Source organism: Triticum aestivum, chromosome 1A (genome assembly GCF_018294505.1).
Source record: "Triticum aestivum cultivar Chinese Spring chromosome 1A, IWGSC CS RefSeq v2.1, whole genome shotgun sequence".
Classification (NCBI taxonomy): domain Eukaryota; kingdom Viridiplantae; phylum Streptophyta; class Magnoliopsida; order Poales; family Poaceae; genus Triticum; species Triticum aestivum.
In genome coordinates, this window is record NC_057794.1 from 250,259,829 (window position 1) to 250,287,516 (window position 27,688).

Consider the following 27,688-nt stretch of genomic DNA (forward strand, 5'->3'; position numbering starts at 1 on the left):
CTACCAAATCCTGCCGAGGCACAAGATCGTAGCTGAGGTAACAAGCTAAACGTCGAAGACCACGCGGAAATACTAGTGAGACTGAAGTCTCTCTGCAAAAACATAAAATAGGCAAACGTGAGTACAAATGTACCCAGCAAGACTTACATCAGAACTATCTACATATGCATCATTATCAACAAAGGGATGGTGGGGTTTAACTGCAGCAAGCCAGCTTTGACTCGGTGGCTATCCTGAACTACGACTGCGAGTAACTTTTTTGAGGTGGCGCACACGAGTCCACATATTCACCATATCAATACACCACTATGGATCCGCTCCCGTCTCCCTACGAGAACGCCATCCATAGCACTCACGCTTATCTTGCGTATTTTAGAGTATCCACTTTCACTTGTCTATGAACTGATATAAGCAACCCAGAAGTCCTTTTCCGCGGACACGGCTATTCGAATAGATTAGGTTAACCCTGCAGGGGTGTACTTCTTCACACACGCTCTCACCACTTACCGCCGTTTACACGACATGTACTCGGCAACCTTCAAGCGGAAGCCCAACGTGGGTGTCGGCCACGGCCTACCTAAACACTCAAGTCTCTAGTCCAGGTTTATCGCCTATTCGGGTTCCATCCATGAGGAGATCCGGCCGGAGTTTCGCTCACAGCCCCAAACGATGTGAACAGGGTTCCCGAGACACCAAACGGGCGCCCGGTACACCGTGCCACGTGCCTACCGCATCACAGCCCACCCCTACGGTCAGCGCTGCCCACGGCCTCCAGCATACTACAAACACCAGAAACTACTTGCAACTCCTGGACAGAGGACAAGGGTGATCAAGAAGCCGAGAGGGTCCATTGGTTTCGGGCCCAATGCGTGGTAGTAGCTGAATCATGGATCACAAACACAGAACTCAGTTCCTGAGGACGGCTGCAATGAGACAACCCACCATGTACTCCTACATGGCCTCTCACCGCTACCTTTACCAAATCGTGTTCACACACTTAGCTCACACACAGTAGGACAGGTTCACACGCCTCTGATTCATCCCCGATGAATCAGACCTGACTCAACTCTAAGCAATAGCAGGCATGACAAACAAACATGAATGAGTAGGCACATCAGGGCTCAAACAACTCCTACTCATGCTAGTGGGTTTCATCTATTTACTGTGGCAATGACAGGTCATGCAAAGGACAAAGGGGTTCAGCTACCGCAGCAAGTAACAGATGAATCGGTGTTGTCCTAATGCAGTAAAAGAGAGCAGGAGCGAGAGAGTAGGATTGTATCGGAATGAACAAGGGGGTTTTGCTTGCCTGGCACTTTTGAAGATAACATTGAGTCTTCATCAGTGTCAACGATCACATCATCGGTATCACGTCTATCGAGAGGGGACAAATACCGGCAACACAGAAGGGAACACAATCAATGCAATGCACAATATGATGCATGATCATGACATGGCAAAATGAATGTGTTTTGAGCCAATGCAACTAGCAACAGATTAAATGAAGTTGGTTTGAATACAAGATTCAAATTCAAACTCCATATGTGATTATTTAAATGCCCTTTATTTGATTTGTGCTAAACAGCAGCTATAAGTTGTTCTAACATGCATGAAAATGGTACAGATGGATTCCTTGAATTTTTCTGATAATTTTTCATATATAAATTATTTAATTTGGAGTTACGGTTAATTTTCTATGAATTTTAGAAGTTTATATTCATTTTCTGGAATTTCAGAATTAAATTAAATCCAGAAAACATTACTGCGTCAGCATGACGTTGGCATGACGTCAGCAAGTCAACAGGGGCCGGCTCGGGTCAAACCTGACGTGTGGGGTCCACACGTCAGTGACACAGGGGCTAATCCCGCGTTGACTCGGGCTTTGACCCGCTACGGGGCCCGCTGTCAGTGTCACAGGGTTAGTTAGCAGGGTCATTAGCCCCTAACGACGACGCCACGTCAGCACGCCGGAGACCAGCCGACGGCGACCACAGAACACGGCGGGGCACGCCGGACTTGCGCTAGAGGCGTCAGTTTGGCGCGCTGAGGGCACCAGGGGATGGCCCTTGCTCCCGCGCATCCAGAGGACCGAGTGGGAGGTCGTGGGGTCGCCGGAACTCATGCCGGCGACGAGCTTTGGCGGCGATGGTGTTCGGTGGTGCTCGGGCGCGTCGCTACGGTGCATCAGTGAGCAAATGGAGAGGCTGGGCAGCACCTGCTAGACATGGGGAGCACTAAGAGCAGCTCAGTGAGGCCAGGGGAGCACGGAGGCTATGCGTGCAGCAGCAATGGCGGACGGTGGCTTCGGTGCTCGTGGGGAACGGCGCTACGGCACGGAGGGGAGCATGCTGAGTTAGGGGAGAGGGTCAGTGACTCACGGCGATGACGAGGGGACGCTCGGCGAGGTCGGGGACGGTCCGGAGCCGGCGAATTTGACGAAGATGGCCGGCGGTCCCGAGGTTGAAGAAGGCATCGAGGGCGGTGTTGTGGCACGTCCGGGGCCTCGTGGCTCGTTGAGGAGGTAGAGGGAGGACCGGCGGAGCTTCCTGGGGCGTCGGTGAGCCGTGGGGTGGCCGGTAGCCACGGTGGCTCTCGTCGGTGGCGGCGGCTCCGTTCGGTCGCGGGAGGGGAAACAGAGGAGCGAGGGGGAGGGAGGTCCAGAGAGCGAGGGAGAAGTGAGAGGGGGTCGGGGCTGCGTGGCGTCGCGGGAGGGACCAGGGAAGGAGGAGGCAGCCAGGCAGGGAGGAGGTGGCCTCCTCGGCCGCGCGCGTGCGAGCACGCAGCTGCTCCCACTGGCAAGAGGAAGACGACAGGGGGGGGGAGTAGCGGTGGCGGGCTGGGCCGGCTGGGCCGGTTCTGGTGGGCTGCACGGGTGAGGCCAGGTAAGTCCTTCTCTCTCTCTCTTTTATTTTTTTCTTCTGTTTTGTTTTATTTAATTTCGTTTTGCCACTGTTTTGAATTTTAAACAAATTCAAACAATGCCAAAAACTCCTCTGAATAATTTTATTTGGCTAGATGGACTTTTCCAAAAGCTCATAAAATATTTCAGGGGTATTTGAAATTATATTCTAATTATATGAATATAATTCAAATTCAAATAGCTAATGATTTAAATTCAAAGTCCCAAAAATAAATCCTTAAAAATGTTCAATATTTTGGTTGGGACCAGAACCCTTACCAAAAATTATCAAACATTTAAGAAGAGCCTTTTGGAGCAATGAATGAGATTTCTAGGGTTTTTGCCCCTCTTTTATTTAGGGTTTTGAGGCTTCCAATATTCCTCAATTCAAGTTTCAAAAATATAGACATGATGCACACATGAAGCTAGGCTAGAGCAATGCCAGAAGCTAGGGATGTGACAACTCACCCCCACTAAACAAGAATCTCGTCTCGAGATTCAAGCGTAGGGTAGGATGAAGGGGAAACGCAAACTAGTACAATCTTCACGATCCAGGGTGCACTTCAGTTGAACGTTGATTCATTCACCATCATTGTCTTGATGTCTTGTTTTGAGAAATCCTGCCAACATGACATGGAGGGAAGAAGGAGACTCTAGAAGGGTCGATCTTCTTGAAGATCGAACAACTCACGGAATGAGACATAGGACCATCTCTCGGGTTGAGACACGAGATACACATCAAGAGGGGTGGAAAGAAACGGATGACGAAGGTTCACTAGGTGGACAACAATTCCACACTTAAGAAGGTGGTAATCGGTTGTCAACGTAGCGAGGAGTTGAGTTGCCATGATACCACAACGAGACACCTTCGGAACCGTGACTCGTAGATATCTCCCCTTAAGTGGCAAAAGAATTACCTTTGATTCAGAGATCATTGAAACTCTTTATACCAGCTTAAGGCAAATCATAATCGATCATTTAGAGGGGTTCGGTAGAATGGCATACTCAAACTTGGATGATGTGGATTACCTTGTTGAAGACAACGTAATGGATGAATTTTGCTTATCACCGGAAATGGAAGAGACCCATGGTAGAATGGCACATTGGCGGTGCAAGCTGGGAACAAAATGCAAATGCTGGGAATGATTCTGGTAACTGGGGAAGAACCCAACAATAGAGAGTGAATTCACTGTTGGAGTGGTTATAGCATAACCGAGGAAATCTGGGGCAATCCCAGCTAGTGCCGATGATAAGACGTAGCGCTTGTGCGTGCTCTCAAGAACTTGAGCATTTCCACAATCATCAAGGTTTTATCAACAACCGCGTCAAGGGTGCTGACAACACAACATACTACCATGATGAATAGCGATGGACGATGCAGATGCGAAGGAGGATAACACTTTCTCAGATTTCACCTTAGCGAGGCCAAGCAAATAAAATCTGGATGATCGACCGAGAGACATTTAGCACTCCGCTTCTAATGTTCTCCTTGATGTGCTAGTATAACCCATTCATAGATATGGTTTGATATCTAAAACATCAAGTAAAAGGTCGGACTTCGGGAACACAAAAATCCATAGGGGCAACTAGGGAGTAAATCCTACGAAATCCCTAGGGGGGGGTGGCCAACTTCCTCAAACAAGATACTATAATAATAGGTCTACCGGATGGGTGTGTTGGCCACGACATCCACCTTACCGGTTATCGAGAGACCAATATTATAGTTCTTAGGGAAATGTTCCAACCATCATATCTGCCTGAGATTCAGCTCTGGTTGGTGTTAGGATATTCCAGGCTCATCGAGTCTTAGGAAGAAAAATGAAAGTTTGCAACACAAATCGACGAGATGACGTTGCGGGATTCTCGGGAGATGAACTACGATAGCAAGCTCCAAAACATGAGCTGGTTCTGCTACAAACATGTGAACACGTTGTCCCAGACAAGCATGACCACGTGGTAGTCTTATAATAAAACACTACCGAGTTCAGGAGGGGGAACCATCAACGAGGGTATCGAAGTTCTTTCATAAGTCCGGATTAGCTCTTATGAAGGAACTCCTTCTCCTTGAACAAATCAATCAGTGGCTTGGTGTGCTAGGGATACATATAGATTGAAGGTTGCAAGTCTTCAAACCACAGCATTCTTCGCACGTGTGCATGACTGATTTGGAATGATTCCAAAGAAAGCAACATTGACTTTCTCGAATCCACGGCGGCAACTTGCATCAGATGCACATGAATTAAAGGAAGTCACTACCTTCATCCAAACATATGCTTCATGAGCTAGCATGAACAAATGCTTTCAAAAGTTTCCAACACTAGCTTAATGTTCAGCAAAATTATGGAGAAGACAAGGATGTTGTCAATGGGCACAACAACAATTCATCTGGGTTTCCTTTTAAAAGGAATTCCATAGTTAAGTGAACAAGTGATAGCATTGGTCAGACCTAAAAGATATAATGGTGTATGCTCGAGGGATCAACCACGAATAAGACAACATTACGAGCATCGTTGGTACTGATTTGATTTGACGATAGCCCACACTCAAATCAAAGGATTGATAAGACAATAGGTCCAGCAACTGATCACAAGGACCAATCGATGAAGATATCATCTTTCTTCAACACACACTACACAAGAATATCCCTTTGGAACGAACTAAGTCAGACAAGCTTTTATCTTCCAACTCTCCAAGTTGTTGTCTAGCTTAACCAACTAGCTCAGGGATATCTAACACCGATTCTTGGAGAGAAGGTGGTTCACAAGAAACCAACTTGATCACGAACTCAACATAGCGGTCAGGTGACAACCCGGTAACACCTCCAAGAAGATATTTGGAAAGTCACGAACCACCGGTATGTTACTAAGCTCGAGAACAATCTTGCTTTTGAGGGCAAGACGATATGATCAAATGAGTGAGGACTTGACAAGATCCTAACTCATCAATCGAAGGGTGCACCGAAATAAGGACTAGGTAGCACGATCAGTCTTAGAAGGATGATTCGAAAACCAACATACTAAGAATGAAATTATTATCCTTTAACTACCAAGCAACAGAGTTGCTAGCAGTATTGATTTCACACATCACAATTCATTTGTCGGTATTCCGGTTGCATCAACACGAGGGCCGAGGAATGAACAGTGATGGCAAGAAGTATCACTGTACCAAGAGTTCATGGGATGGTGTGCAATTCCTATAACAATCTCGATATAAAATATGTAATACTCCAAGGTAGAGCAGAACCAAAAGCTGGATTGGCATTTGATCTGCGGAATACAACTACTTTGACCCAATCCTAGATATGGAAGAGGTACTGGAGTTTGTTTCTCCTAGTCATTCCGGAATAGAATGGCTTGACAGACCACAAGAGTCATAGGCATCGATGAACGAACGCACGCATACTCTTGACTATCAATTGATAGACGAGGGTCAGAATGCAACTAAAGAGAACAACTCAAAGGAACATATAACTTTCTGAGTTGTGGATGCATAGATTAGTATGTCGAACCAAGTTCAACATATTTCTTCCGGATAACCCATGCAGAAAGGTAGAACTGGCAGAGTCACGATTTATGAATGGAGAACTCCTCAAGAGTACTCTAATTGTGATTTTTTTTGATCCAATAAACATCTGCCATAAGTAGTTCATGGTATTTGGAAGAAGAAGATACCACGGACTTCAAGGACTATCGCAAAGGTTACTAATATCCTAAAGGCACTAGCAATTACTATCAACATGAAGTAGGTAGAGTGAATCTCGGGTTCAGAACCCAGGAGTAGAATACCTACTACTAAGTAGCATCACGGGATGCTTCCGAGAATAAAGGCCAGAATCTTCACACTAGGACACAAATCATGGCTAGACCACTAGATGATCCCCTAAGCACTTAGGGTCATAATAATAATTCCAACATATATGTCGAGGCAATAATTACCTCAACACACCGATTAGTGTGGTTAATCTGGCCCATGGGAACATCGGAAACAGAAGGAAGGGATTTGCAAATGCATCGGACTATTTAGAAACCTGGGATGACTCGGACAGCATAACGGCTATAATTGCTCAAAAAGATTTGAGACAATCACAAAAATGGTGGCATAACCACTCAGAAGCACAATATCAAGGTTCCGAGATCAACAATTAACATACGGAAGTAGTAGGAACTGAACTGAGACTTAAATCCAACAATCTTATAAGTCTACTGATTAGTAACACGTGATCCTAATAGAAAGAAGAGATAGCCTAGTTCTTAATCCCCGCAGGAAAGATAAGATGACTCAGATCAGAAGGGCATGAGGTATAAGGAGTAAAAAGAGCCTTACGTTCCATCCCACAATCAATTCCCTTATATAACTAAAGAATTTCTAAACTCAACTTCGACCAGTTTGGCTTGGTAATCCTACAGGCAGTCAAGCTCTGATACCAACGCTGTCAGGACCCCGACTCAATGCCACATCGATCTAGCATGTAACACCTCATATCACTTTGCGGCCTCACGCACGGTATTCCCACGGGTGTCGCCTTACCTTTGCCCGGGACCGTTTGCGCCTTTTGGCACACGTATATGACAGTGTCGCTAGCATCCATATGATAAGGAGCCCGGGCTGACATGGCTAGTCGTAAACCCAAAGCGGCACAGACTTACAGGGACAGGCATCCATGACCCAGCATCGAACGTGTCGGTCATCAGCGAGTGAATCCAGGCTGTAGCACTGGGCTAGCAGGACTCCGGTGAACCGGGCTGTAGCGGGCTAACAGGACTCCGGTATTCACCGCGTGACATTTCCCCGAAGGGACAGACACAGGAACGAAGAAGGACACATGCCGGCCAGCCTAAGTGTTCCGGAGCAGTAGCAAGCTACCATGGCTCGGTGGAAACACTAGGAGACATTTCCCCGTAAGAGAGGCTACTAAAGATAAACAACTAGATGGTCAGATCCCACACATACCAAGCATTTCAATAACATACACACAATATGCTCGATATGTGCAAATACAACATGGCATCACAACATGACTCTATGACTCAAGTAATCTATTCAATAGGCTCCGAGGAGCGAGATATTACAAACATGGGTCTCATGACCCAACATTCAGAGCATACAAATCAAGCACAAGCGGAAGCTATCATGTCTGAGTACAGACATCTATAAATGAAAAAGGCTGAGAAGCCTGACTATCTACCAAATCCTGCCGAGGCACAAGATCGTAGCTGAGGTAACAAGCTAAACGTCGAAGACCACGCGGAAATACTAGTGAGACTGAAGTCTCTCTGCAAAAACATAAAATAGGCAAACGTGAGTACAAATGTACCCAGCAAGACTTACATCAGAACTATCTACATATGCATCATTATCAACAAAGGGATGGTGGGGTTTAACTGCAGCAAGCCAGCTTTGACTCGGTGGCTATCCTGAACTACGACTGCGAGTAACTTTTTTGAGGTGGCGCACACGAGTCCACATATTCACCATATCAATACACCACTATGGATCCGCTCCCGTCTCCCTACGAGAACGCCATCCATAGCACTCACGCTTATCTTGCGTATTTTAGAGTATCCACTTTCACTTGTCTATGAACTGATATAAGCAACCCAGAAGTCCTTTTCCGCGGACACGGCTATTCGAATAGATTAGGTTAACCCTGCAGGGGTGTACTTCTTCACACACGCTCTCACCACTTACCGCCGTTTACACGACATGTACTCGGCAACCTTCAAGCGGAAGCCCAACGTGGGTGTCGGCCACGACCTACCTAATCACCTAAGTCTCTAGTCCAGGTTTATCGCCTATTCGGGTTCCATCCATGAGGAGATCCGGCCGGAGTTTCGCTCACAGCCCCAAACGATGTGAACAGGGTTCCCGAGACACCAAACGGGCGCCCGGTACACCGTGCCACGTGCCTACCGCATCACAGCCCACCCCTACGGTCAGCGCTGCCCACGGCCTCCAGCATACTACAAACACCAGAAACTACTTGCAACTCCTGGACAGAGGACAAGGGTGATCAAGAAGCCGAGAGGGTCCATTGGTTTCGGGCCCAATGCGTGGTAGTAGCTGAATCATGGATCACAAACACAGAACTCAGTTCCTGAGGACGGCTGCAATGAGACAACCCACCATGTACTCCTACATGGCCTCTCACCGCTACCTTTACCAAATCGTGTTCACACACTTAGCTCACACACAGTAGGACAGGTTCACACGCCTCTGATTCATCCCCGATGAATCAGACCTGACTCAACTCTAAGCAATAGCAGGCATGACAAACAAACATGAATGAGTAGGCACATCAGGGCTCAAACAACTCCTACTCATGCTAGTGGGTTTCATCTATTTACTGTGGCAATGACAGGTCATGCAAAGGACAAAGGGGTTCAGCTACCGCAGCAAGTAACAGATGAATCGGTGTTGTCCTAATGCAGTAAAAGAGAGCAGGAGCGAGAGAGTAGGATTGTATCGGAATGAACAAGGGGGTTTTGCTTGCCTGGCACTTTTGAAGATAACATTGAGTCTTCATCAGTGTCAACGATCACATCATCGGTATCACGTCTATCGAGAGGGGACAAATACCGGCAACACAGAAGGGAACACAATCAATGCAATGCACAATATGATGCATGATCATGACATGGCAAAATGAATGTGTTTTGAGCCAATGCAACTAGCAACAGATTAAATGAAGTTGGTTTGAATACAAGATTCAAATTCAAACTCCATATGTGATTATTTAAATGCCCTTTATTTGATTTGTGCTAAACAGCAGCTATAAGTTGTTCTAACATGCATGAAAATGGTACAGATGGATTCCTTGAATTTTTCTGATAATTTTTCATATATAAATTATTTAATTTGGAGTTACGGTTAATTTTCTATGAATTTTAGAAGTTTATATTCATTTTCTGGAATTTCAGAATTAAATTAAATCCAGAAAACATTACTGCGTCAGCATGACGTTGGCATGACGTCAGCAAGTCAACAGGGGCCGGCTCGGGTCAAACCTGACGTGTGGGGTCCACACGTCAGTGACACAGGGGCTAATCCCGCGTTGACTCGGGCTTTGACCCGCTACGGGGCCCGCTGTCAGTGTCACAGGGTTAGTTAGCAGGGTCATTAGCCCCTAACGACGACGCCACGTCAGCACGCCGGAGACCAGCCGACGGCGACCACAGAACACGGCGGGGCACGCCGGACTTGCGCTAGAGGCGTCAGTTTGGCGCGCTGAGGGCACCAGGGGATGGCCCTTGCTCCCGCGCATCCAGAGGACCGAGTGGGAGGTCGTGGGGTCGCCGGAACTCATGCCGGCGACGAGCTTTGGCGGCGATGGTGTTCGGTGGTGCTCGGGCGCGTCGCTACGGTGCATCAGTGAGCAAATGGAGAGGCTGGGCAGCACCTGCTAGACATGGGGAGCACTAAGAGCAGCTCAGTGAGGCCAGGGGAGCACGGAGGCTATGCGTGCAGCAGCAATGGCGGACGGTGGCTTCGGTGCTCGTGGGGAACGGCGCTACGGCACGGAGGGGAGCATGCTGAGTTAGGGGAGAGGGTCAGTGACTCACGGCGATGACGAGGGGACGCTCGGCGAGGTCGGGGACGGTCCGGAGCCGGCGAATTTGACGAAGATGGCCGGCGGTCCCGAGGTTGAAGAAGGCATCGAGGGCGGTGTTGTGGCACGTCCGGGGCCTCGTGGCTCGTTGAGGAGGTAGAGGGAGGACCGGCGGAGCTTCCTGGGGCGTCGGTGAGCCGTGGGGTGGCCGGTAGCCACGGTGGCTCTCGTCGGTGGCGGCGGCTCCGTTCGGTCGCGGGAGGGGAAACAGAGGAGCGAGGGGGAGGGAGGTCCAGAGAGCGAGGGAGAAGTGAGAGGGGGTCGGGGCTGCGTGGCGTCGCGGGAGGGACCAGGGAAGGAGGAGGCAGCCAGGCAGGGAGGAGGTGGCCTCCTCGGCCGCGCGCGTGCGAGCACGCAGCTGCTCCCACTGGCAAGAGGAAGACGACAGGGGGGGAGTAGCGGTGGCGGGCTGGGCCGGCTGGGCCGGTTCTGGTGGGCTGCACGGGTGAGGCCAGGTAAGTCCTTCTCTCTCTCTCTTTTATTTTTTTCTTCTGTTTTGTTTTATTTAATTTCGTTTTGCCACTGTTTTGAATTTTAAACAAATTCAAACAATGCCAAAAACTCCTCTGAATAATTTTATTTGGCTAGATGGACTTTTCCAAAAGCTCATAAAATATTTCAGGGGTATTTGAAATTATATTCTAATTATATGAATATAATTCAAATTCAAATAGCTAATGATTTAAATTCAAAGTCCCAAAAATAAATCCTTAAAAATGTTCAATATTTTGGTTGGGACCAGAACCCTTACCAAAAATTATCAAACATTTAAGAAGAGCCTTTTGGAGCAATGAATGAGATTTCTAGGGTTTTTGCCCCTCTTTTATTTAGGGTTTTGAGGCTTCCAATATTCCTCAATTCAAATTTCAAAAATATAGACATGATGCACACATGAAGCTAGGCTAGAGCAATGCCAGAAGCTAGGGATGTGACAAGTCCGGAGACTTCGGCAACATGAGAAGTTGCGGCTAGCAGCGACACCTGCTTATTCACAAAGACATATATAATTAGTCTCATGTGACAAACTATTTGATCCTCTGTTCGGCTTTTCTTTCCGAACATCGGACAGAGTCTCAGGGGCTAATATCTATTCTGTAACTTTCTTTTCACATAAATGCAGCACTTACTTCAAAGCCTGTTAGAAGGCTCGTGCAGGCTTCGATCAGTCCGCTTTTTGCAGACAGAATCTTCTCAATCACCGCACCCATAAGGGTACGGTGTTCCTCAACAATGGAAGCGCTTCCCAGTGCTTCCAGTAGAGTATCCGGCGCCTCTGGTTGGACAGAGGTCACCGACAGAATGGGCACACCTCCTTATGATGAAGGAGGCTGCTTGCCGGATTCCAGATCCGTATAGGTCTCTGAGACCGTATTCGGCTGGGGCCAAATTGGACATGGCCCCAATCGCCAGTCTCCAGGGGGATCTGCTCCCCCATGTGTTCGACAACCAGGCTCTCGCCCTCGGGCATCGTTCTGACGACCTCCTATGTCTCTCCCTAGCCGGGGGTCCTCTGGGACAACACCTCGGTGTCGTCCATGGCCCTGGGAGATGAGGCCGTCAGAGGGGACCTGATGTCCATCACCTTCAGGTCCAGCGGGTTCCCCGAAGACGAGGATCGCTCAAGTGCAGAACGAGCCGGACTGCAAATACATGATTTGACATGTTAAAATTATGAAGTAAAAGAGGCATATATATGAATGCATCAGGCTCTTCGGATACTCACGATTCGGCCAGGGGCTTATCTTGAGGGCGCCGTTCTGGGATCCTATCGTCGTCCCACGCGGATCTATCCATGAGGGAAGCCTTTCCCTTCTTGGACTCCTCCGCTTCCAGATCTGTGGAGGCCGCCCTCTTCCTTCCCCCCTCAGGGAGGGGGAAGTTGCTCTCTTCCTCCTCTTCCTCCTCCTCGTCGTCTTCGGCGGCAAAGTGAGTTTCGGCGTCTTCGGATGCCACGCCCGAAGTACCCTTGGGACGGAGGCCACCTCTGGTCCCCTGGGCCTTCTTCTCTGGTGCCTTGTAGGGTACCGGAACTAGCATCTTCGTCAGACGCGGGATGGCTGGATCCTCGGGCAGCGGAGCCGGACACTGAATCCACTCCGCCTTCCTCGTCCAAGCCTGAAAGAACAAATGGGAAAGTTCAGACACCCTCCTTGAATAAGGAAGTAAGGAATACACCTTAAAACATCGGAAAACTTACCGAACTGGTGGGATGAGCCAGTTCATGCCCGCGATCCTCGGTGGTCTTTGGCCATGTGTCATTGGCCTTGAAGAGCACCTTCCAGATATCTTCGTGTGTAGTTCCGAAGAACCGCTGCAGGATCTTGTGCACGGCTGGGTCGAACTCCCATAGGTGGCAAGCCCGACTCTAGCATGGAAGGATCCGTCGGACTAGCATCACTTGAATCACATCGACAAGCTTCACGTTCTTGTCCATCCTGCTCCTGATGCGCGTCTGGAGCGCTGTCAGCTTGTCCGACAAAGACCAATCCATGCCCTTCTCAGGCCAGGAGGTTAGCCGCATTGGGGCCCTGGATTTGAATTTGGGAGCCGCGGCCCAGGTGGTGTAGCGGGCCTCTGTGATGTAGAACCACAATTTTTGCCATCCCTTGATGGTCTCCACGAAGGTGCCTTTGGGCCACGTGACATTGGACATCTTGCTCACCATGGCACCTCCGCACTCCGCGTGCTCGCCGCCCACTACCTTTGGCTTCACATTGAAGGTCTTCATCCACAATCTGAAGTGGGGGGGGGGGGGCGGAGAAAAGCCTCACACACGACGATGAACGCCGAGATAGTGAGGAAGGAATTTGGGGCCATATCATGGAAATCTAGCCCATAGTAGAACATGAGTCCTCGGACAAAGGGGTGGAGTGGAAATCATAGCCCGCGGACAAAGTGGGGGGGATGAAAACTACCCTCTCATGGGGCTCTCGGATAGGGATGATCTGTCCCTCGGTCGGAAGCCGATGGGCGACCTCCTTGGCCAAATATCCGGCCTTCTGAAGTTGGGTGATGTCCTTCTCCTTAACGGTGGAGGCCATCCACTTGCCCTGTGCTCCGGACATGGTTGGAGTGCTTCCTTGGGGCAGGAAAGATGAGAGCTTGGGCGTTGGAGCTCGAGAGTGGGTAGGCGGAAAGAGAGAAGGCGTGGGTGGAAGAGATGAATCCTTATCTCCTTATAAAGGCAGTGAATATCAAACGCCTCCCCACTCGCCATGAAACTCGCCTATTCCCCAGGGTCCGTGCGGGCGGCACAGTTGGATTACCCATGCCCGTATTGATGAGAATCCTGTAATAAGGGGACACGATCTCTGCTTTGACAAGACGTGCCAATGAGTCTGCATCCCGAAGCGGCAGGCCGAAAAATAGTTCGAAATAATGACCGGGTGATGACGTGGTGTCACATTATCAAAAATTGTCAGCAGATTGGGCTCTTGAAATATTATACTCTCTGTGGTGGTGTGTGGTACTTGTTTTGCAGATCCGAACATGTTAGTCATATTCGAAGACTGTATTGGAGTATTCGGAGGAGGAACCCTCCTTGCAATGCCGAAGACAATCTGCGCGCCGGACACCTCGTCATTGAAGCCTGGTTCAGGGGCTACTGAGGGAATCCTGGACTAAGGGGTCCTTGATGTCTACTACACAACCTTCTTCTTGTAGACGTTGTTGGGCCTCCAAGTGCAGAGGTTTGTAGGACAACAACAAATTTCCCTCAAGTGGATGACCTAAGGTTTATCAATCCGTGGGAGGCATAGGATGAAGATGGTCTCTATCAAGCAACCCTGCAACCAAATAACAAAGAGTCTCTTGTGTCCCCAACACACCCAATACAATGGTAAATTGTATAGGTGCACTAGTTCGGCGAAGAGATGGTGATACAAGTGCAATATGGATGGTAGATATAGGTTTTTGTAATCTGAAAATATAAAAACAGCAAGGTAACTAATGATAGAAGTGAGCACAAATGGTATTGCAAAGTGTTGAAACAAGGCCTAGGGTTCATACTTTCACTAGTGCAAGTTCTCTCAACAATAATAACATAATTGGATCGTATAACTATCCCTCAACATGCAACAAAGATTCACTCCAAAGTCACTAATAGCGGAGAACAAACGAGGAGATTATGGTAGGGTACGAAACCACCTCAAAGTTATCCTTTCTGATCGATCTATTCAAGAGTCCGTAGTAAAGTAACATGCAGCTATTCTTTCCGTTCAATCTATCATAGATTTCATACTAGAATAACACCTTAAGACACAAATCAACCAAAACCCTAATGTCACCTAGATACTCCAATGTCACCTCAAGTATCCGTGGGTATGATTATACGATATGCATCACACAATCTCAGATTCATCTATTCAACCAACACAAAGAACTTCAAAGAGTGCCCCAAAGTTTCTACCGGAGAGTCAAGATGAAAACATGTGCCAACCCCTATGCATAAGTTCACGAGGTCACGGAACTCGCAAGTTGATCACCAAAACATACATCAAGTGGATCACGTGATATCCCATTGTCACCACAGATAAGCACATGCAAGACATACATCAAGTGTTCTCAAATCCTTAAAGACTCAATTCGATAAGATAACTTCAAAGGGAAAACTCAATTCATCACAAGAGAGTAGAGGGGGAGAAACATCATAAGATCCAACTATAATAGCAAAGCTCGTGATACATCAAGATCGTACCACCTCAAGAACACGAGAGAGAGAGAGAGAGAGAGAGAGATCAAACACATAGCTACTGGTACATACCCTCAGCCCCAAGGGAGAACTACTCCCTCCTCGTCATGGAGAGCACCGGGATGATGAAGATGGCCACCAAAGAGGGATTCCCCCCTCCGACAGGGTGCCGGAACAGGTCTAGATTGGTTTTCGGTGCCTACAAACGCTTCTGGAGGTGGAACTCCCGATCTATTCTGCTCTCCAATGTTTTTAGGGTATATATATAGGCGAAAGAAGTCGGTCAGGGGAGCCACGAGGGGCCCACGAGGGTGGGCGCGCGCCCACGGGGGCATGCGCGCCTCCCTGCCTCGTGGCCACCCCGAAGCTTCCCTGACGTAAACTCCAAGTCTCCTGGATTGCTTCCGTTCCAAAAATAACTCTCCCAAAGGTTTCATTTCGTTTGGACTCCGTTTGATATTCCTTTTCTTTGAAACACTGAAATAGGCAAGAAAACAACAATTTGGGCTGGGCTTCCGGTTAATAGGTTAGTCCAAAAAATAATATAAAAGTGTATAATAAAGCATATAAACATCCAAAACAAATAATATAATAGCATGGAACAATAAAAAAATTATAGATACTTTGGAGACGTATCCGTCCTCGGGCGTCTGGCCTGTTGGACATGGGCCGGACTGATGGGCTACGAAGATACAAGACCGAAGACTCTCACCCGTGTCTGGATGGGACTCTCCTTGGCTTGGATGGCAAGCTTGGCGTTCAGATATAAAGATTCTTTTCTCTGTAACCAACTTTGTATAGCCCTAGTCCCCTCCGGTGTCTATATAAACCGGAGGGCTTAGTCCGTAGGGACAATCATAATCAGATAGGCTAGACTTCTAGGGTTTTAGCCATTACGATCTCATGTTAGATCCACTCTTATAACCCCATACTCATCAATATTAATCTAGCAGGACGTAGGGTTTTACCTCCATTGAGAGGGCCCGAACCAGGGTAAACATTGTGTTCCCTGTCTCCTGTTACCATGTAACATCCCAAATTTTCAATTTGGAATGTTATACATTAGATCATCAATGCATATCATATATTATTTGCTTTTGCTTTTGATCCTAGAAAATTCTACGCAACTCAAGGACCCGCGGAGAGAGTTGGGGATTTCATTATTTTCATTTTTGAGTTTTCTCAAATTTTGAGAATAGGATCATTTGATTTTAATTATTTTATCATCAATTATTTCTATTACAAAAATATGAGAGAGGGAATAAAATGACTTTTCCAAAATAAAGAAATATTGAGGATTTATTAATAAAATCAAATAAGATTTTGTTTCGGAGTTTTTCATTATTTTATTTGAATTTAGGAAAAATGTGCATTTTTCAAAATTGCATTTAGGCCTTAAATAAATGTTCACCTTGTGCGGCTTGATTTTAGAAGCCCGGGAAAATTTATTTCGGTATTTTTGGACTCCGTTTAGTATTTCTTTTTATTTTTCTTCTGCGCGTAATTATTTTTTAAAAAAAATCGCACTGACCTACGAGCCGTGTCCGACCGGGACTCCGGCCCGACTAGCCTTTATAAGCCGGCCCACCCCCGGGCCGAAACCCTAGCCCCGAGCTGCCCCAGCCCCAGCCCCACCCGAGCCGCCGCCGCCGCCCGCTCGAGCCGCCGCCGCCGCGCCTCGTCGCCGCCCGCCGCCGCCTCACCGGATGCCGCTGCCTCGCCGACCCGCCGCCCGAGGTCGCCTCGAAATCCGTGGCGCCGTTTTTTTCGAAAAACCGTCGGTTTTTCGTTGTTTTTTTAGTTTTCATTTTTTAGATCGGTTTTATTTTTTCTCGGTTTAGGTTAAATAGCCAGCATTCGCTCGTTCGTTCGTTTTAATGAACGTATTCGTCGTTTAGATCCGGTTAACGAACGTTCGCTCGTTAATCAGTTCGTCGTTTTTCTTTTTCTCGGATTTTCCGCTATTATTTTCTGATCGCGATTTCTGATCCGATTTTGGTTTTAGTATAACTTCTCGCTCGTTTATCGGAATTAGGCGATTCAAGCGCTTGGAGTTTTATCTCGAAACCCTCTATCCATTTAACCAACTTAAACAAGTTTTTTCTACTGTAAAAATTGCCTTAGATCTAGATTATTAGAACGAAGTTGTTTTCTTTCGCCGTTTGACTTTCGTTGCTTCGTTTGATTTGATTCTTTTTGCCAACCGGAGTTCTTAAGTTGAACTTTCTGGTTAGATCTCTTATTTGAGTTTTACCTGTGCATTAGATAAGTGCTTATTGTATGCTTGTTTGTTTGTCTGCGATACAATACCCGGAGTGCGCCGCCTGTTACTTTGAATCTCTAGGTTTCGCGGATCATCAGCAAGGCAAGTAACACTTTGATCATACATTTCCTACTATCCAGTTTTATTGCATGATTGTGAGATGGGAAGTAGTTGAGGTAGTACCTATTACCTGTTTTATTATCAAACCTTTGGGAGTTACTTCTACGTCTGCCATTATGCCATGCTATGCTAGTAGACGTGGATTGGGTGAGTGATATCCATGACAGATGTGAGTTTGTTAATTAATGGTTTATCTAAGGTGGCAACTTAAATACACATCTGGGTGGATTGAGGTACCTGGGTATTCCCGGATTGCCTGTTTCTTTTTGGACCGCCACCCAGGCTCAAAGGGATCATGAGATTATTCATGCTAGAAACTTCCATGTGCAGCCACAAGCCATTATGGGCTCTGGCATAGTTGATTAAGTCGTGCGAACTCTTACAAGGTAGACTAGCAGATGTAGGGGAATGTAGGTGTAACGGTCTATCCATCGTAAGGTGCTAGTGCTTTTGAAAGACTATGTCTCGGTCATCCGTCTTCTCAAACACCATGTAGTGCGAGAAACCAAACAGAGGCGATCGAGTCTTGTGGGGAAAAGTGTGCAAACCTCTGCAGAGTGTAATAAACTAATCATGATTAGCCGTGTCCCCGGTTATGGACTTTTGAGTATCTAGTACTTGGATTATCATGTGAATCTCAACATGTTACTCTAAATTAATTTTGTTGGGTTTTGTTTAATGATGATGCTTTAATTGGGATTGAGGATGCTGTCAACCATTCTCAATGTTTAACAACTACCATGATAGTAAATAAAATTTATTCCTTTGTTGTAGGGAAAAATTGGCTTTACGCAAAACTGTAACCATAGAGCTTTCCACCAGCCAAATATGCATATAGTATAGCTGTTTCATTCCATTACTCTCTATGTGTTACCTTGCCAGCATATTCCATGTGCTGACCCGTTTCGGGCTGCAACGTTAATGTTGCAGACTTTTCAGACGACGATTAAGGAGTTTTTAGGTCGTGGTTCTATACTCAGTGATGCCGTTGGAGTTGATGGACTCACTTATCTTCCAAGCCTTCCGCTGTTATCGTTATTAGATGGCCTTAAGCCATATTTATTGTAATAAGTTCTCTATTGAGACACTCGATGTAATAAGTGTGTGATTGCTACTCTGTTATAAATCCTCCGAGTACTGTGTGGTGTCAGCATTACTAATCCAGGGATGACACTGGAGCACAGAGATCAGACTGTTTGAGGTCTGGTCGCTACAGAGATGGTATCAGAGCACACGCTGACTGTAGGACACGACCACTAAGCTAAAGACCTAGATCACTATTCACTCTCTTCTCTTCTAACCTCTCATCTTTTCTACTCTTTAGGATGGCGGATGCAAGGAACAAGTTCACGCAACCGGATGAAGATACACCCTTTGGACATCACTTGAAGGAAGTCACGAGAATACCTGAACATAGGAGTACCCAGCTTCACCGGAACCTACAACGCCACTTTACCTAAAGAAGAGCGCTGGATGATTCAAGTTCAAGTTCCAGGAAGGACGTTCATGCCAATCACTGATCCCATAGAGTTTTCTTTTGATGCACCAACTTGGAGTCTAGGAAAGAGCATGGCAGCTCACATCACCATGGGACGCATTGGAGAAGTCTACCGTAATGATCTCAAGGATACTATCTACCAGATTTGTGGCCGCCGAGATGAGCACTTGGAGATGACCAGCACCAGAAAGGATAGACCAGTTGCAGCTTTTATCCAGGAGTTAAACTAGCACATTCGACGACAGTAGAACCAGATGTGCGCCGACATGATAGACTTGAAGAAGGCAAGGACAAGAATCAAGGAACTGGAGGAAGAACTCAAGGCTACACGTGAAGATTATGAAGAGGAAATTGAAGTATTAGTGGATAAGAATGCCGACCTAACAATGAAGATCGGATATTTATGGGAGGCCCTACACCAGTAGATGAAGACGAAGAACCCAAGGAGATTCGCCCGGAAGACTACATCATCATCGACGACACCGACTCGGACCCAGATGATAGCGATGATGACTATGTTGATGAAGCCGGAGCAGATATCATGGAGTCTGCAACCGAAGAATATTTCTAGTAGACCACCTCATCAGTAGTAGTAGTCCACCATGTAAATATAGTAGTCCGAGCACTTTTGCGATAGTTAGATCGATTGTATGCCCTTGTTTGATTGAATGAAGTGAATTGTTTGCTTTTGCCTCATGTGCATATGGGTAGTGTTTTCTCTTTAGACCCCCTCTATTCTTACATCTCATCTTTTCTAAACCCTCAGATGCCTCCGAGACGTGACCCCGGATTTACCTTTCCACCGGAGCTCACCCAGTTGATCCAGCAGCAGAACACATTGATGCAGTTGCTAGTCCAGAATCAGAATCAGGGGAACAACAACAACAACCCACCACCACCACCACCTGTTGATCACTTAGCCCGTTTTCTTAGGCTGAATCCGCCGGTGTTTTCCAGTAGCACCGAGCCGATAGTAGCAGATGATTGGCTCCGCAAGACAGCTAGAGAGTTGACCACAGCAGGATGCACAGATGCGGAGAAGGTGAAGTTTGCCGCACATCAGCTTGAAGGACCCGCAGCATCATGGTGGGAGAATTTCACAGCCACTTTCCCTGTCGACACTGTCACATGGGACCAGTTTCAGCAGGCCTTTTCGTACTGCCCATGTTTCAGCAGGAGCTATGGCCATGAAGAAGCGTGAGTTTCGCAACTTGCGCCAAGGAGGACGGACAGTTGGCCAGTATGTGGAGGACTTTAGTAAATTAGCACGTTATGCCCCAGATGACGTTGCTACGGATGCAGCCAAGCAGGAGAAGTTTCTGGAAGGACTGAATGATGAGTTGAGCATGCAGTTGATGGTAGCAACCTTCAACAACTACCAGGAGTTGGTAGACCGTGCTCTTATGATTGAAGGCAAGCAGCAGCAAATTGAGAACCGCAAGAGGAAGTATGGACAAGGAAAGTACAATTCAGGAGCTCAGCAGAAGCCACGTTTTACCCCTAGACCGGGAGGACATTTTCAGCATACCCATGGAGGAGGTAGCTCGCACAATCACAATGGCACCAAGAATGGTAATGGCAATGGAGGAAGCAACGGCCAGAATCGTACCAACCCATCAACCCCAGCCAAGAAGACCTGAGCCAAGTCACTTGCTTTAAGTGTCAGAAGACCAGACATTATGCCAATGAATGTCCTGAAGGCCAGAATGGCAATGGAAGTTCTGGGAAGAAGCCGAACCCTTTCAACAGGGGACAGGTGAACCACGTTAACATGGAGGAGGTTGAAGAGCAGCCAGATGCCGTAATCGGTAAGTTTTTGGTTAAGTCATTTACTGCACTCGTTCTTTTTGATACTGGTGCATCGCATTCATACATATCAAGGGGATTTGTGGATAAGTATAACCTGCCCACTAAGGTTCTTAGAACACCTATGCTAGTAAGCTCACCTGGAGCGGAGTATATGGCCAGACAAGGATGTTTTCAAGTGCCATTGAGTATAGGTAGGCATGTGTTTCCCTCAGATTTAATCATTTTGTAATCACAAGGATTGGATGTAATTCTGGGTATGGATTGGCTGTCGATGTATGGAGGAAACATCGATTGCGCCAGTAAGATAATTTTGCTTACCACCCCAGAAGGGAGAAGGATCAAGTATGTATCCCGACATATGCCAAAAGGGACTCAAGTAAATTGTTTAACATGAGTTGTGCAGGAGGAAGTACCAGTGGTAAGGGATTTCCCTGAAGTATTTCCAGAGGAGTTACGAGGCATGCCACCGGATAGAGATATTGAGTTTTTGATTGAGCTATTGCCAGGCACAGGGCCAATATCAAAGAGACCATACAAGATGCCTGCAAAGGATTTGGTGGAAATTAAGAAGCAGATTAAAGAGTTACTGGATAAGGGATATATTCGCCCAAGTTCTTCGCCTTGGGGATCGCCAGTACTTCTAGTGGAGAAGAAGGATGGATCGTTAAGGATGGTTGTTGATTATCGAGGATTGAATGAAGTAACAATTAAGAACAAGTACCCACTACCAATGATCAATGATCTATTTGATCGATTGCAAGGAGCTAAGGTATTTTCCAAGATCGATCTGCGATCAGGATACCACCAGTTGAAGATTTGAGAACAGGATATTCCTAAGACAGCTTTTACCACCAGGTATGGGCTGTACGAGTATACCGTTATGTCATTTGGTCTGACTAACGCACCTGCCTATTTTATGAACATGATGAATAAAGTGTTTATGGAGTTTTTGGATAAGTTCGTCATGGTGTTCATTGATGATATCCTGGTTTACTCAAAAAATGAAGAGGAGCATAAGGAGCATTTGTGTTTGGTACTTAGTAAGCTCAGAGAACATCAGTTGTATGCCAAGTTCAGCAAACGTGAGTTTTGGTTGAAGGAAGTAGGATTCCTCAGACACGTTATATCCGGAGAAGGAATAGTAGTAGATCCCACCAAGGTTGATACCGTGACCAAGTGGGAAGCACCAACCACGGTTGGAGAGATACGGAGTTTTCTTGGACTCGCAGGATACTACCGGAGATTCATTGAGAATTTCTCCAAGATTGCAAAGCCTATGACGGAGTTATTAAAGAAGGATACCAAGTTCAAATGGACTGACGAATGTGAGGCTAGTTTCCAGGAGTTGAAGAAACGCTTGGTTACTTCACCAGTGTTGATTTTGCCAGATCAGACCAAGGACTATGAGGTGTATTGCGACGCTTCACGTCGAGGACTTGGAGCAGTGCTTATGCAGGAAGGGAGAGTTGTTTCATATGCCTCAAGACAACTGAAACCTCATGAGTTGAATTATGCTACGCATGATTTGGAATTAGCAGCCGTAGTGCATGCATTGAAAACATGGAGACATTTCCTCATTGGAAACCATTGCGAGGTGTACACGGATCATAAGAGTTTGAAGTACATTTTCACGCAGAAGGAGTTAAACCTCAGACAAAGGAGATGGTTGGAGCTCATCAAGGATTATGATATGAGATTGCATCACCATCCCGGAAAGGCTAATGTAGTAGCTGACGCATTGAGCCGTAAGAGCAATGTTAATACATTAATGACGGGAGAAATACCAAGGGAGTTATCCAAAAATCTTCAAGAGTTATGTTTGGAAATAGTTCCGAGAGGCTATGTAGCAGCATTGAAGATTCAGTCAACTTTGATGGATAGAATCAGAGAAGCTCAGAAGACTGACAAGGAGATTGCCTCTATAAAGGAGAAAATAAGCAAAGGAAAGGCTAAAGGATTTCGTGAGGATGAGCACGACACCCTATGGTTTGAAGACCGTGTTTATGTGCCCAATGACCCGGAGATCAGGAAGTTGATTCTGCAAGAGGCACACGATTCACCATATTCGATTCACCCAGGAAATACCAAGATGTATTTGGATTTGAAGGATATTTTTTGGTGGACCGGAATGAAGAAGGATATTTCGGAGTATGTAGCAGTTTGTGATGTGTGTCAGAGAGTAAAGGCAGAGCATCAAAAGCCAGCAGGATTGTTACAACCATTGCCGATACCCGAATGGAAGTGGGACAAGTTAGGCATGGATTTTATCACGGGATTACCCAGGACTCATTTAGGCTATGACTCGATTTGGGTTGTAGTCGATCGGTTGACGAAAGTAGCTCATTTCATCCCAGTAAAGACCACTTACACCAGTGCTAAGTTGGCAAAGATATACATGACCAGGATCGTATGTCTGCATGGAGTTCCAAGGAGTATCGTATCAGATAGAGGAACCCAATTTACCTCAAAGTTCTGGAAGCAGTTGCATGAAACTTTGGGTACCAGGCTAGAGTTCAGCACAACTTTTCATCCACAGACAGATGGACAGACCGAGAGAATCAATCAGATTTTGGAAGATATGCTGAGAGCTTGTGCGCTATATTATGGATCTAGTTGGGACGACAATTTGCCATATGCAGAGTTCTCTTACAACAATAGTTACCAAACTAGTTTAAAGATGGCCCCTTTCGAAGCTTTGTATGGAAGGAGGTGCAGGACACCGTTGTCGTGGGACGAAGTTGGAGACCGCCAGTTGTTTGGGCCTGATTTGATTAAAGAGTCTGAACAGAAGGTGAAATTGATTCGCGATAGGCTCAAGGTAGCTCAGTCCAGGCAGAAGAGCTACGCAGATTCTAAACGCAAGGAGATAGTTTACGAAGTCGGAGACCGAGTGTATCTTCGGGTATCTCCACTTCGGGGAACAAAGCGTTTTGGTGTTAAGGGAAAGTTAGCGCCACGATTTGTAGGACCATACCGAGTATTGGAACGTATGGGAGAAGTGGCCTACAAGTTGGAATTGCCCGAAGGATTGTCAGGAGTTCATGATGTGTTCCACGTTTCTCAGTTGAAGAAGTGCCACACGGAGATGGCTGACATACCCTTGAGAGACACAGTGCCATTGGAAGCAATTCAGTTGGATAACGATTTGACCTACGAGGAGAAACCAATTAAGATTCTCGAGTTTGCCAGCCGAGTCACTCGCAGCAAGGTTATCAACTTTTGCGAAGTTCAGTGGAGCAACCACACGGAGGATGAAGCCACCTGGGAACGAGAGGAAGATTTGCTCAAAGACCACCCTCACCTATTTTCTAGCGAACCCGAATCTCGAGGGCGAGATTCATCTTAAGGGGGGTAGGTTTGTAACATCCCAAATTTTCAATTTGTAATGTTATACATTAGATCATCAATGCATATCATATATTATTTGCTTTTGGTTTTGATCCTAGAAAATTCTACGCAACTCAAGGACCCACGGAGAGAGTTGGGGATTTCGTTATTTTCATATTTGAGTTTTCTCAAATTTTAAGAATAGGATCATTTGATTTTAATTATTTCATCATCAATTATTTCTATTTAAAAATATGAGAGAGGGAATAAAATGACTTTCCCAAAATAAAGAAATATTGAGGATTTAATAATAAAATCAAATAAGATTTTGTTTCGGAGTTTTTCGTTATTTTATTTGAATTTAGGAAAAATGTGCGTTTTTCAAAATTGCATTTAGGCCCTAAATAAATGTTCACCTTGTGCGACTTGATTTTAGAAGCCCGGGAAAATTTATTTTGGGATTTTTGGAGTCCGTTTAGTATTTCTTTTTATTTTTCTTCTGCGCGTAATTATTTAAAAAAATCGCACCGACCTACGGGCCGTGTCCGACCGGGACTCCGGCCCGACTAGACTTTATAAGCCGGCCCATCCCCGGGCCGAAACTGTAGCCCCGAGCCGCCCCATCCCCAGCCCCGCCCGAGCCGCCGCCGCCCGCTCACGCCGCCGCCGCCGCGCCTCGCCGCCGCCCGTTGCCGCCGCCTCGCCGGCCCGCCGCCCGAGGTCGCCTCGAAATCCGTGCCACCGTTTTTTTCGAAAAACCGTCGGTTTTTCGTCGGTTTTTTTAGTTTTCGTTTTTAGATCGGTATTTTTTTCTCGGTTTAGGTTAAATAGCCAGCGTTCGCTCGTTCGTTCGTTTTAACGAACGTATTCATCGTTTAGATCCGGTTAACGAATGTTCGTTCGTTAATCCGTTCATCGTTTTTATTTTTCTCGGATTTTCCGCTATTATTTTCTGATCGCGATTTCTGATCCGATTTTCGTTTTAGTATAACTTCTCGCTCGTTTATTGGAATCAGGCGATTCAAGCGCCTAGAGTTTCGTCTCGAAACCCTCTATCCGTTTAACCAACTTAAACAAGTTTTTGCTACTATAAAAATTGCCTTAGATCCATATTAGTAGAACGAAGTTGTTTTCTTTCACCGTTTGACTTTCGTTGCTTCGTTTGATTTGATTCTTTTTGCCAACCGGAGTTCTTAAGTTGAACTTTCTGGTTAGATCTCTTATTTGAGTTTTACCTGTGCATTAGATGAGTGCTTATTGTATGCTTGTTTGTTTGTCTGCGATAGAATACCCGGAGTGCGCCGCCTGTTACTTTGAATCTCTAGGTTTCGCGGATCATCAGCAAGGCAAGTAACACTTTGATCATACATTTCCTACTACCCAGTTTTATTGCATTAGATCAATCCTCACACATTGCATGATTAGGATCTAACTAAATTGTGGGATGGGAAGTAGTTGAGATAGTACCTATTACCTGTTTTATTATCAAACCTGTGGGAGTTACTTCTACGTTTGCCATTATGCCATGCTATGCTAGTAGACGTGGATTGGCTGAGTGATATCCATGACAGATGTGAGTTTGTTAATTAATGGTTTATCTAAGGTGGCAACTTAAATACACATGTGGGTGGATTGAGGTACCTGGGTATTCCAGGATTGCCTGTTTCTCTTTGGACCGCCACCCAGGCTCAAAGGGATCATGAGATTATTCATGCTAGAAACTTCCATGTGCAGCCACAAGCCATTATGGGCTCTGGCATAGTTGATTAAGTTGTGCAAACTCTTACAGGGTAGACTAGCAGATGTAGGGGAAAGTAGGTGTAACGGTCTATCCATCGTAAGGTGCTAGTGCTTTTGAAAGACCATGTCTCGGTCATCCGTCTTCTCAAACACCATGCAGTGCGAGAAACCAAACGGAGGCGATCGAGTCTTGTGGGGAAAAGTGTGCAAACCTCTGCAGAGTGTAATAAACTAATCATGATTAGCCGTGTCCCCGGTTATGGACTTTTTGAGTATCTAGTACTTGGATTATCATGTGAATCTCAACATGTTACTCTAAATTAAGTTTGTTGGGTTTTGTTTAATGATGATTACTTTAATTGGGATTGAGGATGCTGTCAACCATTCTCAATGTTTAACAACTACCATGATAGTAAATAAAATTTATTCCTTTGTTGTAGGAAAAAATTGGCTTTACGCAAAACTGTAACCATAGAGCTTTCCACCAGCCAAATATGCATATAGTATAGCAGTTTCATTCCATTACTCTCTATGTGTTACATTGCCAGCATATTCCATGTGCTGACCCGTTTCGGGCTGCAACGTTAATGTTGCAGACTTTTTAGACGATGATTAAGGAGTTTTTAGGTCGTGGTTCTATACTCAGTGATGCCGTTGGAGTTGATGGACTCACTTATCTTCGAAGCCTTCCGCTGTTATCGTTATTAGATGGCCTTAAGCCATATTTATTGTAATAAGTTCTCTATTGAGACACTCGATGTAATAAGTGTGTGATTGCTACTCTGTTATAAATCCTCCGAGTACTATGTGGTGTCAGCATTACTGATCCAGGGATGACACCGGAGCATAGAGATAAGACTGTTTGAGGTTTGGTCGCTACATACCATCAACCTCAAACGCACAGTTCGGGACCCCCTACCCAAGATCCACCAGTTTTGACACCGACAACAGGCTTCTCCGAAAGTCTGTATAAAACCATATGCTTTGATCACATTATCAAAGCGTATATTCCAACTCCGAGATGCTTGCACCAGTCCATAAATGGATCGCTGGAGTTTGCACACTTTGCTAGCACCTTTAGGATTGACAAAACCTTCTGGTTGCATCATATACAACTCTTCTTTGAGAAATCCATTAAGGAATGCAGTTTTGACGTCCATTTGCTAGCATTCATAATCATAAAATGCAACAATTGCTAACATGATTCGGACAGACTTAAGCATCACTACGGGTGAGAAAGTCTCATTATAGTCAACTCCTTGAACTTGTCGAAAACCTTTCGTGACAAGTCGAGCTTTGTAGACAGTAACATTACCATCAGCGTTAGTCTTCTTCTTGAAGATCTATTTATTCTCTATGGCTCGCCGAGCATCAGGCAAGTCAACCAAAGTCCACATTTTGTTCTCATACATGGATCCTATCTCAGATTTCATGGCCTCAAGCCATTTATCGGAACCTGGGCTCATCATCGCTTCCTCATAGTTCGTGGGTTCATCTTGGTCTAGTAACATGACTTCCAGAACAAGATTACCGTACCACTTTGGTGCGGAAAGTCCTCTGGTTGACCTACAAGGTACGGTAGTAACTTGATCTAAAGTTTCATGATCATTATCATTAGCTTCCTCTCTAGTTGGTTTAGGAATCATTGGAATTGATTTCTGTGATGAGCTACTTTCCAATTTGAGAGAAGGTACAATTACCTCATCAAGTTCTACTTTCCTCCCACTCACTTCTTT